General features: G+C 43.0%; 1 long non-coding RNA gene across 1 annotated transcript in view; it reads left to right on the forward strand.

Moving 5' to 3' along the window:
- The first annotated feature begins 1,400 nt into the window (after positions 1-1,400).
- LOC104984661 overlaps positions 1,401-21,326 on the forward strand; it is a 22,105-nt gene continuing 2,179 nt past the window's right edge. Inside the window, exon 1 of the long non-coding RNA XR_824773.1 lies at positions 1,401-1,646. This is a non-coding gene — a long non-coding RNA (uncharacterized LOC104984661). The remainder of the gene's footprint in view (positions 1,647-21,326) is intronic.

The following is a 21,326-nucleotide window of genomic DNA, read 5'->3' on the forward strand; positions in this document are numbered from 1 at the left end:
TTGAATTTTGCCGGTTGCATCTCCTTGATATGTTAACACAGTCTTCCTATCCCTGTATTTTCTGTAACTTGTTGGCAGTTAGATATGATGACTTGATCAGATTCAGCTTTGAATGTTTAGGCAAGAACAGTTGAGAGGCAGCATGGTGGTCTCCTGTTATAAAGCATAGATGGATGTCTAATCATCTCTTTCTCATTTATCTCCATCTCTGCCAACAATTGATGATTGTTGCCTACTTTTATCATTTCCTTAGTGCTTGCATGAGAATATTTTTTATAAAAAGACACTTCCTCTTGTTAACTAGTTAGCTATCCTGGCATACAGTTTACATAGACAAGGCAGGCCATTCTTCATTCTTTCTTTTTGTTTTTGTTTGTTGGTTTCAAAATAATGAATTGTTTCCCTAGCATCCTCCAAAAGTAAACATTTTGGGTTTCAGGGGAAGTTTATTGTATTACTACAAACTCATGGGTTTAAACATATTTCACATGTTTCTGTTCATTCTTATTAATGGAAATATTTTCAATCTATCACATTGTGAAAGATCAAAAATTCTGAAAACATACAGAGTTGGTGAGGCTGTGAAAAATGGTTCAACATCTGTGGACAGCAATTTGACAATATTTAACAAATCATAAAAGGCATATTTCCTTTGACACAATGATTTTACTTTCAGGAATTTATCCTACAAATGCACTCACAAGTATGCAAAGTGATGTATGTACCGAGTCTAAATAAACAAAAGCAGTTTTGTTTATTTTAGCAAAAACAAAGGTAAAGCGATACTTATGCAGAAAAATTAATAGCAACATTATTTACAACAGCGAAAAGTGGAAGCAACCCAAATGCTATTGCTGGATAAGTGGATAAATAAAATTTGGTATACACATACAGTGGAATATTATTTAGTCTTAACAAGGAAGCAAATTTCTGACACACACTGCAATATGGATGTGTTGGTTGCACGGCAATGTACATTCTTGAAGCTACTGAGCTGATTAAAATGATTAAGATGGTAAATTCTGTGTTGAGTATTTTGCCACAATTGAAGTTTTTAATTTAAAAATATAAAGTAAATTAAAATTTAAAATTATAAACATGGGTTTTACCTTTCACCTTTCTACTTTTAAATGCCAGTTTAAAAGTAGATGTAAATGCCATTCTATATTTAAAATGCCAGTTTTAAATACAAATATCATAGTATTCACACACGGAATTACACAATACAGAAATCACACAATTTGTGAGTTATGATTTGCTCCGGGGGTGTCTTGAACTGTCCAGAAGAGGCAAACGCTAGAGAGACAGAGGAAGATTATAAAGAGGAAAGGAGCCCTCCCAATCCACCCCCAAGCTCAGAGCCGGAGTACGCGGCGCTCCAGGGGCCAGCGGACACTCTCTCCAGGACGGCCCCGCAGGGCGCATCCCTCCCGCAGGCAGGCAGCGAAGAAGGCCGGCGCCGGGCTGCTGGGTCCGGCTCCTGCCAGCTGCTGACCGCGGCGCCGCGCCCTCGCCGGGCGAAGCCTAGCGATTTCAGGTCAGGTGTCTCTCCTTCCCCAGGGCCCGCCGCCCACACCGGGGCAGAAAAGCGACTCCCAACGGTATGGAGACCTTCGCATCGGTCCAGCTCTCGCCCCTGGACCCGGGTGAGTGGGTGACCCTGAGCAGCCAGGCAGGGGAAGGGATGGCCACAGTTAGAGCCCTGCCCCTTCTCACCGCGCGCCCAGAACCCAGCCGGGGTCGGAAGGGGGCAGCAGGGCCACAGACACGGAGGCCGCGGAAGGCAGGATGGCGCAGGAACCAGGGCTTCTAGCCCCTGGCGCATGCTCCATTGTTCTAGGAGACTTCCTTCTGAAATGTAAAATTCTAAGATACAGTCAGAGGAGGGCAAGGCAACCCAGTCCAGTATTCTTGTCTAGAGGACCCCAAAGACCGAGAGCTGTTAGGCTACAGGGTCACAAAGGGTCAGAAACGACTGAAGTGACAGCAGTAAGGTACAAGTAAGGTTATCAAGGCAGTGACAGCAGAGCATTAAGTGAAATGCAAGGCACTTCCCAACATGGGACGCCCCTATTCGAGTGCACTGGCCACACACCCATGAAGCCGGCCCTGGTACGTAGGGAGCACAAGTATTGTAACATTTGGAGCAGTGTTGTCCAATAGAAATAAAACGTGAGCCGCACATGCGAGCCGCATTATGTAATTTTAAATGTTCTAGTGTCCAATAAAAAAGGTAAAAAGAAACAGATGAGAGTAATTTTAATAATAGATTTTATTTTCCCTAACATATCCAAAATAATACTGAGCAGGGCTCTGTGTGTCTCCTGGGCACAGCACTTTGTGTCCCCCATTTCTTTGATTTTAGGAAATAGCCTTCATTCAGCCTCCATGACCTCCCCTGAGTTCCAGTCAGATTCAAGCAGCTGTTATTTAGGGAAGAGAAGGGATGCAAGACGAGGAGAAACAGTCAAGAGCACCCTTTGGACAAGGGATACAATGTATCCCATCAAGGAATACATACAAACAATTGATATAAAACTTCTCACTGTCTTCCCCAAGTGAGGACACATGGTTTGAGGGCTTTAGCCCACTGTGTCCCCCTTTGCCTGGCAAAGCAATAGAGTTATCCTTTTCTGCTTCACCCAAAACTGTCTGCAAGATTTGATTTGACACCAGTATACAGAGAAGCTGAGCTTTTGGCATCAAAAAGTATTATCATCTCAACAAGTAATCATTATTAAAATTACTGAGTTTTTTTTTTCATATTAAGTCCTCAAAATTCAGTATATATTTTATACTTAGGGCACATCTTGTTAAAAGACCTCAATTGCCACATGTGGCTGGTGGCTGATAGAGTGCAAGGAGCAGGTCTAGAGCATGAAAAAGGAAGTGGGTGGCTGAAGACTTTGTGTAGTTGCCTCTGGGTGGCATAACACTGGCTGCTAAAACAAATACCTACCAACTTTTGTCAATCACTTCCTGTGACTGGTGGAATTTGACAGCAGAATTCCTGTGAGTGATTTTGATGAGTGTCATGAATATTGAGTCTCTATTTTAACACTGTTACTGATTTTAAAATATTCCTGTATATAACAGTGTCACCCAGACGTTCATTAAAACAGTGGTTCTAATGCTAATGCTACAAAACAACTCCTATTCAATAAATATTAGAAGGGGAAGTTAGATGTGTCAATTACCAGGTTGTCGTTTTTCTTTTGCAACCCCATGGACTGTAGCCCACCAGGCTCCTCTGTCCATGGGATTGCCCAGGCAAGAATAGTGGAGTGGTGCCATTTTCTTCTCCAGAGGTTCTTCCTAACCCAGGGATTGAATTGCATCTCCTATATTAGCAAGCAGATTCCTTACCACTCAGCCACCAGGGAAGCCCCATTGCCAAGATGGAAGCCAAATACCCAACCTTACGCTCTATTTGTTAATTCAGAAATGAACACCTTGAGAAATATTGGAAAGTTCTGAGAAATAAAAATTAACATTTAAGAAGGTACACTTTTAAGTTTGCAAAAATGGCTACACAGGCAAAAAGGAAGGAAAAACAAAACCTGGCCACATAGGTGCAAGCAAGCTCCAGGTCAAAGTAATGTGCACCTGAGCTGCTCTGGTTGTGCATGTGAACACTCAGAACAAAAAACCCTGTTTGACATTTTGCATGTGTTTCTATAGAGGAAATTGCGTGCTGCGAAAACTGTGTCATTAAGTAGGGTTTTATTTTCACTAGCCTTTCGCATTCAGGTAAAGAATTTCCCTGTAATGCAGGAGACCCAGGTTTGATCCCTGGGTCGGGAAGACCCCCTGGAGAAGGGAATGGCTAACCACTCCAGTATTCTTGCCTGGAGAATTCCCCAGACAAGAGGAACCTGGTGGGCTACAGTCCATGGGGTCGCAAAGAGTCAGGACACCACTGACAAACACTTTCACTTTCCCATTCAGAAGTTACAAAAGTTTACTGGCAGACTAGCCTGCCACATAGTGGTAAGAATAGGAAACTACAGGCCATGTTACAAATATTTAATACAAAGTATTTGGCCACCTCATGCGAAGAGTTGACTCATTAGAAAAGATTCTGATGCTGGGAGGGATTGGGGGCAGGAGGAGAAGGGGACGACAGAGGATGAGATGGCTGGATGGCATCACTGACTCGATGGACGTGAGTCTGAGTGAACTCCGGGAGTCGGTGATGGACAGGGAGGCCTGGCGTGCTGCGATTCATGGGGTCGCAAAGAGTCGGACACGACTGAGCGACTGATCTGATCTGATCTGATTTGCTATAATGATATATGGAAATAATAAGTGCAACAGAAAATAAACACCTGGAAACGCACCATCCAACTTAAGAACTAGAACATTACCTATCACGCATCCATCCATCTGTATGCCTTTTTCCTATCTTATCCTGCCTCACCAGAGATAATACTGGCTTGAATTTTATGTTGACCATTTTCTTGGTTTCTTAAAAAGGTTTTATCATTTCTGTATGCATCCCTAAATGGAATATTGTCTATTTTGCTCATTTGAGCTTTATAAAAGTGGCATCATGATTTTATGTAGTTTTCTGCAACTTGCCTTTTCCATACATTTACTTGACCATATTATGTGTATAGCTGGAGTTGATTCGCTGTGGGAAGAGACAGCTATTTATTTATCCATTTACCCATTCTCCTGTCAATGGACATTTCATAGCCTCCAATGTTTTGCCATCTTGACAATACAGCAGTGAATATTTTTATGCATATTTAAGCATTTCTTTGTAATATGTCTAGTTCAATTTTACAGAATACATATAACCAAAGTGTCTTTCAGAGTTGTACCAATTTACACTCCATTTGTTGTATATAAAAGGTTCCACTGATTTTCATCTTCACCAGTACTTGGTGTTACTAGTTTCTTAATTATTGCCAATGGAGTTATCGGCTGTGCTGGATCTTTGTTGCTGTGCAGGCTTTCCTTTAGTTGCAACGAGTGAGGGCTACTCTCTAGTCACGGTTGGGCTTCTCTTGTCGTAGGGCACAGGATCTAGGACGCATGGCTTCGGTAGTTGTAGTTCCTGGGTTCTAGAGAACAGGCTCAGTCGTGTGGCCCACAGGCTTAGCTGCTGTGTGGCCTGTGGGATCGTCCCAGATCAGGGATCAAACACACGTCTTCTGCATTGGCAGGCGGACTCTTCACCACTGAGCCATCAGGGAAGCCTGGAAAATCAGTTCTTATCATGGCGTTGACTTGTATTTTCATGGCTGTCAGTGAGGTCAAGCATATTTTAATTTAAGTGGGAGACTTATGTTTCCTTTTTCATAAAGTGCATATTCACATCTTGCCCATTTTTAACTGGTTTGTCTTTTTCTTATTTTAAGCTTAAGATCTTAATCTGGAAAAATGTGTGTGTGTGTGTGTGTGTATCAGTTTTTATATTTAGCAACTTTGGTGAATTGTATTTAACAAGTTTGGTTTGGTAAACTCTCTGATGAGTTGTAGTAATTTATCCACAGATTCTTTGAGGGTTTTCTACATATACAATTATGTTAGCTGCAAATAATGACAGTGTTGTTTCCTTCTTTCTCCTGTCTGTCTTGCCCTTGCCTTGTGGAGCAGAAGAGGCGATAGCAGGCACTTCTGTTTCATTCTCCTCTTAAAGGAATGATGCTTTCAATGATTCACCATTGTAAATGATGACTATTGTCTTCTTTTTTTTTTTTTTTTGCTTTTTGGCCATACTATGTGGTATGTGGGATCTTAGTTCTCTGACCAGCGATCAAACCTGTGTCCCCTGCAGTGGTAGCTCAGAGTCCTAACCATTGGACTGTCAGGGAAGTCCCTCCTGTAGGCTTTTTTTTTTTAAAAGATTACATTTTAATGTTAGGAAATTTTGTTTTATTTCTGCTTTTCTAAGAGTTTTTTTTTTTTTTTAACAAGAATGGACGTTAACTTTTACTGACTGCCTTTACTACATCTATTTAGATAATCATACAACTTCTCCTTTAACCAATTAATGTGATGAATTAAAGTTATAGGCTTTAATGTTAAATGATCCAAATATTCTTGGGATAAATCCAGCTTAGTTATGATGAATTGCCCTTAACATAAGCTGTTGGACTTGATTTGCTAGTAGTTTGCTTATAATATTTCCATCTATGTTCGTGAGGGATTCTGGTCTGAATTTTCTTTTTCATACAGTTCTTGATTGATTTTATCTCAGGGTTATATTAACCTCATATGAGTTGAGGTTAACTCAACTATTAACCTCATATGAGGTTAATAAAAGCATATGAGTGCTTTTATTTGATATTCTTTGTGTGAAATTAGAATCATTTGTTCTGTGAAAATCTGCTAGGAATTGCCCGAAAAATGGCAAGGCTTGTTTTTTTTGTTTGTTTATTATTTTTTTCAAGACATTGAAACTGATTTAATTTCCTTAATACTGTTGGAAACTCGAGCTTTCTGGTAACAGCTTTGATAAGTTGTATTTTTCTAGAAATGTTTCCCTTTTTAATAAGTTTTTAAATTCACTGATGTAATGTGCTTTATAGTATGCTCACTTATCTGTTTAATCTCTTCTGTATTTGCAGCTTTCTTCAGTTCTCTGTTCCTATTACTACTTGTTTATGCATGCTACTTACAACCCTCTTTTGAAATGAATCTTACCAGAAGTTTGCCTATTTTATCTGGCCATGGCTTGTTGATCATCTCTATTGTCTATTTGTTTCGTTTCATAAATTTTTGCTCTTATCTTTATATCTACTCTTAAACTTTCTTTGTGTTTATTCTATTGGGTTTTTTTTTTTTTTTCTCTTAGAGTGAAAGCTAGCTCATTAATTTTCAGCCTTTTTTAAAGTAAATATCTAAAGCAATAAATTTCCCTGTAATTACCATTTTTGCTACACCCACCAGTTTTGATATTTACAATTTTCATCATGTATCATATAGTTATTTCTATACAACTTTTAATTTCTATTATATCTTACTTGACTCATAAATTATATAGAAATGTACTTTCTAATTTTTAAAACTTAGAGGACGCTGTCATTTATCTTTCTGTTAAAGACTTTTAATTTAATTGCATAAGCTCTATCCATGATCATAGGTCATAAAATGTGATTAATGTGAATCAAATTCTTTGAAATTTGTTGAGACTGGCTTTATGGCCTATATAGTCAATTTTTGGAAATGTTCCATGTGCACTGGAAAAGAATGTCTATTCGTTGATTGTTGGATGTAGAGTGATTTATAAATATCCACTAAATCAAGCTGGTTGAATGTGTTATTCCAATCTTTTTTGACCCATTAATAATTGAGAGCTCTGTATTGAAATCTCCCACTATGTTAGTGGATTAGTCAATTTCTATCCATAGTTCTGTACATTTTAGTAGGCACCCACAACTTTAGAACCATTATATTTTCCTGATGGATTAAACCTTTTATCATTAAACTGATAAATACATTTTTGCTTTATAGTCTATTTTATCTAATATCAATATAACCACACCAGCTTTCTTTTAATTAGCTTTTGCTTTTGTTCATCATTTTCCGTTCATCCTTTCTCTGTCTTTTAATTTTAGGTGTGTCTAGATTTTTAAAAAATCTAGATCTGAGCTCTTTTAATTGTTTGTCCCTTTTATACTTGTGGTTACTCTTTTTTTTTTTTCTTTTTAATTGGCTGCGCTGGCTCTTCGTTGCTGTGCGAGGGCTTTCTCTAGTTGTGGAGAGCAGGGGCTATTCTCTAGTTGCAGTGGGTGGGCTCCTCTGTGGCTTCTTTTGTTGCAGAGCACAGGCAGGCTCTAGAGCACGTGGGCTTCAGTAGTTTTGGCTTAAGGGCTCCAGAGCAGGGCTGGGGTGGCGGGGGGCAGTAGTTGTGGTGCGCAGACTTAGTTGCTCTGGGGGCATGTGGAATCTTCTCTGAGCGGGGATGGAACACTGTGTCCCCTGCGTTAGCAGGCAGATTCCCAACCGCTGGACCACCAGGGGAGGGCCATACTTGTCATTACAGAAAATATTTCTACCATCTTAACATTTATTTTTCATTTGTTCTCCTTTTCTAAATCTCTCCATTTTTCCCCCCTAAACTGACTTTGTTTTCTTACTCTGTTTTCTCCTCTACTGGTGTGGCGGTTATACTATCTCTGTTTTTAGTAATTACTCTTGAAATTTTACCAGGTACGTTTAACAAAGTCTAAAGTGATCAATACCTGAACCTTTCTAAGAAGAACTCCCAGCATTCTTCCTCCTCTTACCAGCCTTCCTCTCCTTCCCCACCTATAAATTATTATTGGCCAGTATCTGTGCCTGTCCTTTTCAACCCCACACATTACGTGTCATCACCATCTTTCATTAGCAGTGTTTTGCAGTTATTTTAACTGCTATTTCACTGTTTATTTAAATAAATAGTTTATTTTACTGTTTTCTGGGTTAGCAGTTATTTTCTCTGTGTACTTAGAAGTTATCTTTCTGCCTTTTAGATTCGCTGTTACTGTTACTGTCTGATTTGTTGTTTCTTTGTAGGCAGTTTTTCTTTTCCCTCTAGCTGCTTTTAACATTGTTGCCTCTAATGCTCTGTGGTTTCTCTACAATGTGTCCATGTGTGTGTCTTTTTTTAACCTGCTGGATGCATGTTCTTTTCCTCCTGTCCATGTGTTGGTGTCTTTTATCAGATCTGGAAATTCTTAGCCATTAGCTTTTCAAACATTGCTTCTTTATTCTGTCTATTCTCTCCCTCTGGGATTCTGGTTGGATATATTTTAGACCTTCTCATTCCATCTGTTCTTCCCTTAACCTCTCACTGATATTTCTCATCTCCTTGACTCTCTGCACTGCTGCTGCTGCTGCTAAGTCGCTTCAGTCGTGTCCGACTCTGTGCGACCCCATTGACGGCAGCCCACCAGGCTTCCCCGTCCCTGGGATTCTCTAGGCAAGAACACTGCACTGCATTCTGGTAATTTTCTCAGATCTATCTTCCAGTTCATTAATTCATTGTCCAGCTATGTATAATCTGTTATTTAGTCTGTCTATTGAGTTTTTAATCTCAACAACTAATTTGTGAAGTTCTATTTGCTCTCTTTTCAGATGCGTCTCGTCATTTTCAATAGTCTCTTTGCCTTGCTCATTTAAAAAAATAACAGCTCTACTGAGATATAATTTGCAAATAGTAAGATTCACCCTTTGAAAGTGTACAATTCACATTCACAGAAGTTGTGAAATAATTACCATGAATTCTTGAAAAATTCTATCACCCTGAAAAGAAACTCTATACTCATTAGCAATAACTGCCAGTTTCCTTCTACCCTTGTTTCCCAAAATCACTAATCTATTTTCTTTCTCTTTGGATTTGCCTATTGGAGACAATTCATATGAATGGAATCATACTATATATATATATACATATATATAAAAAACCTTCTATAACTGTTTTTTTCATCTAGCAAAATGTTTCAAACTTTCATCCATATTTTAGCAAATATCATTACTTTGTTCTTTCTTGTGGCTGAATGATATTCCATTATATGGGTCTACCATATTGTGTTTATTCATTTACCAGTTGATGGACATTTGGATTGTTACTACTTTGGGAGTATTATGAATAATGCTGCCATGAACATTTATGTACCTGTTTTTGTGTGAATATATATTTTCTTTTCTCTTGGTTATATACCTGTATATCTAAGTTATGTAGTAGCTCTACTTAACAGTGTGAGAAATTGCCAGAAGGTTTTCCCATGAGGAAAGCAATGGGTTGTCTATTTTTGGCTGTGCTGGGTCTTTGCTGCTCACGTGGGCTCTCTCTCGTTGCGGTGAGCAGGGTCTGCTCTCACCTGAGGTGCGCCAGCTTCTCACTGTTGTGGAGCACGGGCTCTAGGGCTCACAGGCTTCAGTAGTTGGTGGTACGTGGGCTCGGTTGCCCTGCAGCATGTGGAATCTTCCTGAACCAGGGATCAAACCCATGTCCCCTACATTGGCAGGTGGATTCTTAACCACCGGACCACCAAGGAAGTCCCCATCTTTTATTTCTTTAAACATTTCCCTTCTAGTTATTTATATCTTCTTCTATCTGAAAATTGCAATATCTAAAAACCATAGAGATCTATTGATAAATGTGTTCTATTTTGTCTTCTATTCATGGTAGCATATTTCCTTCTATATTTGATGATATATTTCTGTGAAAATATAAAGTAGGGTTTTTCTTCTGTTCACTAGTATAGCCCCATCATCTGGAACAATGACTGATACATAACAGGTGCTCAACAAATCTGTTACATGAACAGATGAGTCTTAAGGACCTAAGCAGGAAAGTAAACCCCGGAGAAGAATGCATTTGCTTCTGCTCAGTGCCAAGATGCCTACAGACCCAGGGCTATGGTTAGCCTCTATTAGTCAGGCTCTTCTTGGGAAAACAGAAGCCAAATACTCTATGAATTCCAAGTGTATCCACCTTTGTCCAATCAGAAAATGGAAACCACACAGTGATTTAAACAGAGTATGTTTAATATCAAGAATTACTAAGCTAAGATAAATGAGTAACTATAAGATATAAAAATAACTATAATGCAGAGACTCCCCTGGTGGTCTAGTGGCTAGGACTCCGCACTCCCAATGCACAGAGCCCAGGTTCCATCCCTGGTCAGGGAACTAAATCCCATAAACCGCAACTAAGAGTTGGCATGTCACAACTAAAGATCCTGTTGCTGGCCAAAATCTTGGCCTTTTCTGGCCACCAAAGTTGAACAAAAAAATACGGAGAGTTTGGAGGAAATAGAAAGGTGGCTTTAGTCCTCAGCGGGTGGAGAGGGGAACAGCGTAGGCTCAGGCCTCAAGAACTGACCCCTCCATGAGGAGTCTAGGGGCTTACATAAGGCAAGGGCTGGCTGTCAGGAATCAGTGACAAGGAACAAAGATGATAGCATCTTGATTTCTTCCTCTTGCATTATTTCAAAGACAGTCACAGGCTGGTGTCAGTAACACAGTAATTGAGTCTGGCAGTTCCGTGTCTCTGTGGCCTTCTTTCTGATGTGTAACTACAAGGGGAAGGGTGTTGTAAGGGTAAATACCAGATAGGGAATGTATTTAGCATAGAGTCAAAGGAAAAATTCTTAAAGAGTTGGGAATACCAGAACACCTTACCTGCCTCCTGAGAAACCTGTGTGCAGGTCAAGAAGCAACGGTTAGAATCGACCATGGAACAACAGACTGGTTCAAAATTGGAAAAGGAGTATGTCAAGGCTGTATATTGTCACCCTGCTTATTTAACTTATGTGAAGAGTACATCATGCAAACTGTTGGGCTGGATAAAGCACAAGCTGGAACCAAGATTGCTGGGAAAAATATCAGCAACCTCAGATATGCAGATGGTACCACCCTTATGGCAGAAAGCAAAGAGGAACTAAAGAGCCTCTTGATGAATGTGAGAGTGAAAAAGCTTGTTAAAACTCAACATTCAAAAAACTAAGATCATGGCATCTGGTTCCATCACTTCATGGCAGATAGATGGGAAAACAGTGACAGATTTTATTTTCTTGGGCTCTAAAACCACTGTCGACGGTGACTGCAGTCATGAAATTAAAAGATGCTTACTCGTTGGAAGAAAAGCTATGACAAACACAGACACTATATTAAAAAGCAGAGACATTGCTTTTCTGACAAAGGTCCATATAGTCAACGCTATGGTTTTTCCAGTAGTCATGTATGGATGTGAGAGTTGGACTGTAAAGAAGTCTGAGTGTCAAAGAACTGATGCTTTCAAACTGTAGTGTTGGAGAAGACTCTTGAGATATCAAACCAGTCAATCCTGAAGCAAATCAACCCTGAATCTTGATTGGAAGGACTGATGCTAAAGCTGAAGCTCCAATATTCTGACTATCTGCTGTGAAGAACTGACTCATTTGAAAAGACCCTGATGCTGGGAAAGATTGAAGGCAGGAGGAAAAGGGGACAACAGAGGACGAGATGGTTGGATGGCATCACTCACTCAATGGACATGAGTTTGAACAAACTCCAGGAGATGGTGAAGGACGGAGAAGCCTGACGTGCTGCAATCCATGGGGTCTCAAAGTCAGACATGACTCAGCGACTGAACAGCAACAGAGGAAAAATGTGAATTGTAGCTCCTGCAGAGTTAGAGGGCAGAAAAGCAAACTTAGTTACAGACATTCAGAGTTAGGAGCAGTTAAGTGAAAAAAAAAACTGGGAATGTTCAGGCCTGCTCACTGTTCTCTCTATCTTCTTTGCTCTCAGGAAAGGGAAAGAGAAAAACTCATTCCTCTGTTTTCCTTTTTGCTGCAACAATCCCAAATGCCATTAACGAAAATCAAATATCCTGCGTGCCATAACTAAGACCTGGCACAGCCAAATAAATATATAAAATATTAAAAATATATAAGCAAAATAAAATAGGACCATTATTTAAAAAAAAAAAAAAGGAATATAGTGCTGAGAGAAAGTACCTAAGGAAGGACAAACTATGAAGGGGAGCTACCTTCCCAAAGCTGGGGTTCAGACCGCACTGGAGAAGATGTGGTTGCAGACCACTGTATGGCAGAGAAGTTTGAAAGGTAGCCTGGGCCAGAGCCTGTCCTCAATGTCTGGAAAGCCAAGAAGCAACCCAGTGAAGCACAGGTGAGCACTGCCCAGGGCGCAGGTGGTCAGGTATGCAGGTGTGCAGAGGGAATTTAGCTCCACTGTAGGAGGGAGGCCTGCAATCCACTGTCTGAGCGCAGTGGGAGGTGATCACCAGACCAAGCAGGAGCTGGGAGGTCACTGAGAGATTGTGTGTTCTGGGTGTGTGTGTGGGCAGCGCACCACCCGAATCGCTCCCATCCATACTACCCTCCAACGTACAGCACCAGTACCAGGAGGAGAACCTTTTCCTCCTCCAGTGTCTTTCCAGTGCCATCTACTGAAAACCTTAACATCAGGCTCGTCCATGATCACAGAACAGGTATTGAAAAGTGAATTTGGAACAAGAGAGAATAAAGTGATAGTTGGCATGCCAAGCATCTCAGTTTTGGACACAGGAAATCAGAGGTTTATATAAGCCTTGGAAGCCTTGGAAATCAGAGGTTTATATAACCCTTGGAAGCCTTGGGGAAGCAAAGGTAAGGGAACCTTCAATTGCAACTTCAGTCTGTAGCACCCACGACTGTGGCTTGCCTGAAGGCCACTCTAATCTCAAGAACCTCTGGGAAAGAACCACCCTAATCTCAAGAGCCTCTGGGAAGCGACCCCCACCCCCACCCCCACCCCCTCAGGCTGCAGCATGTTGCAGGTGAGCCTCAAGAAGCACATCCTGAAGCTACCATGAACTCTTGTCCGCTTACGAGTCTGCAAATCCCTTGGAGAACTCTGCCCTCTCCCTCGCACATGACTTCGGAATCTCTACCAACGGCCTCTTCCGCGCAGCCTCTATTGGATCCCTACAGGGCAGAGGATTCTGGGAAGCAGAGGGTTCTGGGAAATGTAGTTTCCGCTTCTCCTCAGTGAGGCAGAGGAAATCTCCGAGGTGGAAAGTGGAAGTGAAGTCGCTCAGTCGTGTCCGACTCCTTTCGACCCCATGGGCCTACCACGCTCCTCCGTCCATGGGATTTTCCAGGCAAGCGTACTGAAGTGGGTTGCCATTTCCTTCGCCAGCGGATCTTCCCGACCCAGGGATCGAACGCGGGTCTCCCACATTGTAGGCAGACGATTTACCGGGTGTCTGAGCCACCCGGGAAATCCATAGAGGTGGAGGCAGTAACAAAAGACGATCCCTTAAACTGAGCTAAGGTGGAATCCTGAGGCAGATCCCTTATGTTGCCACTGGCCCAAGGGCAAGCTTCCCAGAAGCAGCTAAAATGGGCATTTGCCCTTAGGGCTGCCCAATCTTTGCTTTCTAATCAGTGCTCCTTCCTCCAGTCTCAGGTCCATGATTTTTGTTTGTTTAATTTTAGTGGTGAGGAAACGATGATTTCCTTCACTATCTGCATACCCAGCAATGCATTAAAAAAATTTTTTTTCCCACGATCCAGTTGTTTTATAGGGAGGGCGCCCTTCTAGGAATCAAGCCCATCACACCACCAAGAGGATCCAGGCTACTTTTTATTTTTAAATATTTATTTGACTGCCTCAGGTTTTTGTTGCAGCAAGCAGGATCTTTCATTGTGGCACGTGGGCTCTCTACTTGTGGCATGTGGATGTTAAGTCATTTCGGTCATGTTCGATTCTTTGCAACCCCATGGACTGTAGCCTGCCAAGCTCCTCTGTTCATGGGATTTTCCTGGCAAGAATACAGGAGTGGGTTGCCATGCCCTTCTCCAGAGGATCTTCCCGACCCAGGGGTCGAACCCACATCCCCTGTATTGGAAAGTGGTTTCTTAACCACTGAACCACCAGGGAAGTTCCCAGGCTGCTTTTTAAAAGAATGATTCCAATTCAGCAAGGTCCTAAAGTCAGTGGAATAATTTTAATGCCACTGCTTAGAATAGAAAAAACACTAAGAAATAAGTGATTCAAATTTGTGGCTCTATCACAGAGGCTTGTGAGGATCTGATGAAAGCTAGAGGCTCTGCAATGTATATGTATCCTCAAAACATGTTGCATAAATTTCAGGTGGTGCAAAGTCCCCTGATGCCCATCTGTGGACCCTGTCCATGGAGAGTAAGAACTTGACAAAAGAGAAATAAGATCCATACAAAATGTTAGTCCAGCTTTTATAAAGAGGGCAAAGCAGTTGGCATTTTTCTCCCAGTGCTGTTCTAAACATTAATAAAAGCATTTCTAACTATATGTTCACTGCTCACCATTTCTAGCATATTAGTTTTAAATCATATTAAAGACATAAAGTTTTTCTTGTTACACAAGAAAATTTGCAGTGGAAGAGGGCTCCTTGTGTAATTAAGGTCTACAATGGCTCTGTGCCTGTTTCATAAGGACTGAACAGGGTTTTACTAACAAGTTATTATAAAGATTTGTTTGTAATAACCTTACTTATTTTCATTTTACATTTTCATCATTTAATTTATGTCAGAGCCTTAATCAGGAACAAATTCCCAACTCAAACTATGTTTTATGGGGAAAAGATACTTTTATGCAGTGGTCAATTTTTTTTAGGAATGCCCTGGGGAAAAAATTGGATTGTCTTGTTTCGTGCATTTTAGCCTCGTTTCCCCACCCCGACCCCAAACCCAACTACCTTACGGGTTACCCAGGGAAGGGATGGCAAAGCAGGAAGACCTGGAATTCATCCTGGCTTCTGCTGGGTAACCTCGCATCACATCTTCAAGTTTCTGTTGGATCATCTGTCAAAAAGTAATGGCAGTACCCAGAGTGGGTGGGCAAGAACTGTAAGGTTGCGAGAAATATCGGTTCCATGTGCACTATTCCGATACAGTTCAGCAAATGCTTATTGACTGATTGGGTAACTGAGAATTGGCTCTGGTTAGACATCCAGCTAGGAAAAGGGATCCCGCTTTGTCTGCTGGGTCTATTCAGCCTTATGACTTGCCCATTGTTTGATGGAGGATACTGTAGCCAAACTAATGAATAGTTAATTGAAAGTCAGGCAGCTAGGGCTTTTTGCTTTGGGTGGAAACTTAATTCCCAGACAATATATACATTATGTATAGACGACCTGTACCCACCTCAGCATGTGGCACTCAGGCCAGAGCCCCGCACAGGAAGATGATGGAAAGGCAGGGGAAGATGAGACTTAGGCTGGGGGTGAATGGCCCAGTTTAGAACTTCGCTCTCACATCGCAGGGGTGAGCAAACTCCAGGCCACGGGAGCGAAACGTACAACTTGATTTGTCATCAGGATGATACTGTCATGGTTGCCTCTGCTGTTGTCCAGAAGGTAGTCTTTTTTGAGTCCTACTGCTAGGCACAGTGGGTTTCCCAGGTGGCCAGGTGGCGTAGTGGTGAAGAATCTGCCTGTCAGTGTGGGGGCACAAGAGACACGGGTTTGATCTCTGGGTCAGGAAGATCCCCTGGAGTAGCAAATGGCAATCCTTTCTAGTATTCTTGCCTGGAGAATTCCATGGACAGAGCCTGCAGGGTTACAGTCCATGGATTCAAAAAGAGTAGAACATGACTTAGCGACTGAGGATGCATACATGCTAAGCTAAGCATCTGAAGTTTTTTAAGATTAAAGATCATTTGAAATGGTATTTCTGTTTCCAGTTTGCAGTTTTTCTTTTTAAGATTTTTGTTTTTAACGTGGAATATTTTCAAAGTCTTTATTGAATTTGCTACAGTATTGCTTCTGTTTTATGTCTCGGTTTCCTAGCTGCGAGGCATATGGGATCCTAGCTCCCTGACCAGGGATCGAACCCACACCCCCTGCACTGGAAGGCTAAGCCAATGCTGGACTGCCAGGGAAGACTCTGCTGTTTCTTATAAAGCTAAAGGGACAATTACCATTGGAGCCAGCAATCCCATTCCTAGGTGTTTACCTAAGAGAAATAAGATATCGGTCCACACAAAGACTTGTATGTGAATGTTCTTAGCAGCTCTATCACAGTAGCCCCAAAGTGGAAACAACTCAAATGCCCCTCAAGTGGGTTAACAAACCATGGTACATCCAGAAAATAGCATTCTACTTTGTAATAAAAAGAACTGAACTCTTGAAATGTACCAAAATACTGAATCTCAAAAGCATCATACTAAGTGGAAAAATCCGGATAGAAAAAGCTAGTTGGTTCCATCTATATGAAATTTAAGAAAATACAAAACTGTGGTGACATAAAGACAATCACTGCTTGTCAGGGTTGGTGATGGTAGAAGGGAGGCACCAGGGCCTAGCCCATACCAGTTGTACAATAGATGCTGTCAGCAGTTGATAAGAGTGAAAGAAAAGGACCTGAGTTCCTTTCTGGCATTGAACCCATGGACTCCCAAAGCAGGAAGCACCACATGAATTCTGGTTTTAGAAGCTCACATCAGCCTTTTCCACCATAGGCTCAGGACCATGTCCTTAGAAATTCTTTTGAAGGAAGACTTTTGAGCCCACTGACCTGTTTTATAAAATAAGTCTAAGATGCAACTTAAGTAAACTTTACTAATGTTCACATAAGAGCCAGGATGTGGACAGTGGCAGGCCCTGGGACCCTCTCAGTGGGGGTAGCCACTCTGAGCTTCGCCCAGCTTTCAGTGGCAGATGCGGGGTCGGGGGGTGTGCGGCAGTGGGGAGGCTGAGAATAATTCAGCTCTGGGCTCCAACGGGGAGGCAGGCTTCCAGACAAGGTTTGAGTTTACAACAAATGTAGAAAAGAACGCTCTCTTTCATTAAGGCGTGGAGGAGCACAGACTCTCTTATTTTAGGGCTTTTGTTGAAGCCCAAGGTAATGAACCACCCGCTTCTTCCCTGCCTGCCTGGCCAGAGAGGGAGCAGCTGTGATTCTAGAGCATCTGCCCTCACTGATGGGCCCAGGGGAGGCACCTGCCTCAAGCTGGTCCAACCAGAACCTGCACGAGAGCTCAGCATTGGGCCCAGAAGAGTCCAGGCTGACTCTGCTTGCCTCCTGGATGGAAGCGAGGTGAACTTGGAAGTTGCTGGCTGAGGCCATTTGATGCTGATGCTCCCTAGGACACAGGGAGAGCCAGTTTCAGAGAGAGAGAAAGGGATGGAACAGAAGCAGAGTTGGAGGGAGGTGGCTTCTGGGATTCTCTGAGTCCAGGTCCTGGTCTCGTCTGTTCCCCAAGGCCCAGATGCACCCTGGTACCTAGATTCCTTAAGATGCCCGTGCCCCTATAATATAGAATCGCTTTTCACCTTTGACCTGGCCCCAGGTGTTTCTAGCGGTCACAGCCACACGAATCTTAATGAGATGGCCCTAGCGTCTGTCACATGCGCGCAGTCTCGTCCCCATGGACTGTAGCCCACCCAGCTCTTCAGTCAGTGGGATTCTCCAGGCAAAAATACTGGAATGGGTAGCCATTTCCACCCCAGGGGATCTTCCCAACCCAGGAATTGAACCTGCGGATTCTTTACCACTGAACCGCCTGGGAAGCCCTTAGAGTTAGTCATACAGAGTGAAGTCAGTCAGAAAGAGAAAAACAGATATTGTATTATTAACACATATATGTGGAATCTAGAAAAATGGTACAGGTGAAACTGTTTGCAGGGATAGAGATGCAGACGTAGGGAGGACATGTGGACACAGTGAGGGAAGGAGAGAGTGGGATGAAGTGGGAGATTAGGATGGACATATATACATTCCCACGTGTAAAATAGGTAACTCATGGGAATCTGCTATAAAGCACAGGAAGCCCAGCTCAGTGACTTGTGATGATCTAGAGGGGTCCGAAGAGGGGGTGGGAGAGAGGTCAAAGAGGCGGGGGGTATATATGTACATATAGCTGATTCACTTCACTGTACAGCAGAAACTAACACAAAATTATAAAGCAATTATATTAAAAAATTTTTAATGAAAATAATTGGAGGTAACAACCTCCTTCTGTCTCTTCCCCCAGTGTGGTCACCCTTCAAGCTTCCTTGAGGATGACTTCTGCCTGGGGGAGTGTGTCCGACAGGTGACACCAGCTGGTAGAGAAAGCCAGTCTCCATCTCCTGAGGTCCCTGTTCCCCAGGGGTCTGTCCTTGTGCCGTAACCCCTGTTTCCCCCAGCAGATGTCCCTGCATCAGGCCTTTCCCGACTGCCTTTCCCCCAGCATCACTGCGCCTTCCCTGCCCCGTTTCCTCTCTGTCTGCCCTCCTGTGTTCCAGCTTCTGAGTTTGGAACTCCATGTCTTGTGCCTCCCAGATGGTGGCTACAGTCTAACAGGGGACTTCAAAGCCTTCCTGAGAGATGATGAATATTAGCTGAACCTGTTGTAATCATTTCATAATATGCTTAAATCAAGCCATCATGCTGTGTGCCTGAACGTGCACAGTGATGTATGTCAGTTATTTCTCAATAAAACCGAGTTGGGGAAGCCTTCGGGGGAGGCAGAGTAGTGTAGGAAGATGTTTTGGGAAAAGAAATATTTTCAGAAGTCCTTATGTAATCTTGATAGAAAGATGAGGATCCGTTTCACCAGATTTGGAGTGAGAAGCCTAGAGTCTAGTCCCGTCTTTGCTTCTAACTCTCTGTGCAACTTCAGGCTTCGTGTCCTCAGTAGCAGGATGGCAGAAATGAATGAGATCAAAGGCTTTGGGGAGCCTTGTGAGGGAGCCTCGATCATTGCCTTGGAGCTGGCAGGGGGAAAAAAAACAGATGACACCTGGGGCCCTGTTTCTCTTCACTGAGAGTGGCCTCCCTTCTGTTTTATACACTGAACATCCTTCTCAAGTGTTATCTTATCTCCAGTTTCCAAACAAGCAGATCTTGAGGCAGAAGTGTATGTGCCAACACTTTATGGGGGAATGCGATGCCAAAGAAGCAGACCTGAGGGAAAAGCCGGGTGAGAAAGAGACGTGGGAGAGGGCGAAGGGCTTGGCTGGCCCCCACACATCTCCCCTGATGCTCAATCTTGTGGGACCTTCTTCAAAGAAACTGTGTGAGGCTTAGGATAGTCCACTCAGAAAGAGGAAGAGAAAGAAATTCACCAGCCAACCCTGCCCCTTACTGGGCAAAGGTTCACCCCATGGAGTGTCTGACACTCCTGTACCCTGAGGCCAGAAGTTTGGGGGTGCGGTGGGGGTTGCCATTGGCTTGTGCTAGAGTGAAACAAATGGCAAGACCGGGAAGACAGGTGTGGCTGAGAGGGTCTTAGGTGAGGCATTAACAAGGAGCTCATGGGACTTCCCTAGTGGACTGGTGATTAAGACTTTGTGCTCTCAGGGCAGGGGGCACAGGTCCTATCACTGGTTGGGGGAACTGAGATCCCATATGCTGCACAGCACAGCCCCAAGATAAAAATAAATAAAAATTAGAAGGAGCTCATACAGCTCTTGTTGGAAAAGAGTGAAAACATCTGCTAAAATAAAAGTTGAAACCACAGGACCATTCCAAAGGACCTCCCCAGCTGCAAAATTCCTTAATGCTGTTCACTGAAATTGCAGCTGAGACCATTTGCCCCTCGGTGGGCAGGAACCATAGCTCCAGAGAGTTGCAAGCAAGATCCTTGGAAATGTGTGCCCCTCAGTGCCCAAGAACTGGAGCCATATTTGCTCTATCCCCCGCCCCAGCCCTGCTCCCCTAGTTTCCATGCAATTTGAGAGCTAACGCAGATGGTGTTTTCAAAGAGTCCTGATGGGACAGGAAAGGGGGAGGGGGCTGATAATCCCACCAGACTAGGGAGTGTTCATTATGTTCATTCAGAAAGTCCTGGCCTCTCTGCCAGCTTGGACTCCCCTCCACTTAGGGGCAGCTGTCGGCCCCAGCCAGGAGGCAGATTTGTTGGTATTTAAGGGATTGGAGGATTAAGTGATCCAGAGAGGCCCCCACTGCACAACCTCATCCTCTGATGACTGGCCGCCCACCTCTGGGTATTATTAAATGATAATTACATCACAGGGCACTGTATGTCCCTTCGTTCGGAGCCCAGCAGGCTCACAAAGGCAGCAGAGAATAAGATTGGGGTCAGAGTGGGAAGCCTCAATCCTCCTTCTCTCGTGTAGGCATAGAACAATCTGTAGATGGAAGCTCAAACTCAAAATTAAATCTGGGATCCAGTCTGAGTGTTGTTCTTGGCTGACCTCAGCTATACTGGCTTTCCCTGGTGCAAAGCAAGGACATCCTCTGCTTGTTGATGACATGGTGAGGAGGAAATGAGAGAAAGGGAGCTATAAAGCAAGTGTGCCCTTTAGTGAGGCTGGGGTGGGTGTTGAGGTGTGGCCTACGGGCTGCTGGAGCCCAGGATGGAGTTGAAGTTGATGGGAAGTGGCCCAGATGCACGTGCCAGCCATTGCCAAGATGGGATATTTGGGCTCTGATCAAAAGGATAAGGAATAAACCCAACAAAAGTCTCTCAAGAGAAGAGACAGAAAAGAAAATAGGACAGAAGAAGATCCATCATGGAGGCACACCTCAGGTCCAAAGACAGACTGTTGTACATAACAGACCCACCAGTGCCAGGCTCTATGTCAAGGCTTCATGTGCATTATTTCATTGAATCATCCATGCCGGGGATGCAACAGGCTCGTTACAGATGAGCAAACTGAGGCTGAGAGAAGTTGAGCAGTGTACCCAAGGGTCATAGCTAGTTAGCGACGATACCAGGATTGAAATCCAGGCAGTCTGCCTTGTAAATTATTCTCCGACTTTTTTTTTAATTGAAGTATATGATGATATACAATGTTGTGTTAGTTTCTGATGTACAGCAAAGTGATTCAGTTACGTGTGTGTGTGTGTGTGTGTGTGTGTGTATCTGCAAGCGTGTTCAGTCGTGTCCGCCTCTTTGCCACCATGTTAAAC

The sequence above is a fragment of the Bison bison genome, unplaced genomic scaffold (assembly GCF_000754665.1).
Source record: "Bison bison bison isolate TAMUID 2011002044 unplaced genomic scaffold, Bison_UMD1.0 scf7180017864034, whole genome shotgun sequence".
In the NCBI taxonomy this organism is placed as follows: Eukaryota; Metazoa; Chordata; class Mammalia; order Artiodactyla; family Bovidae; genus Bison; species Bison bison.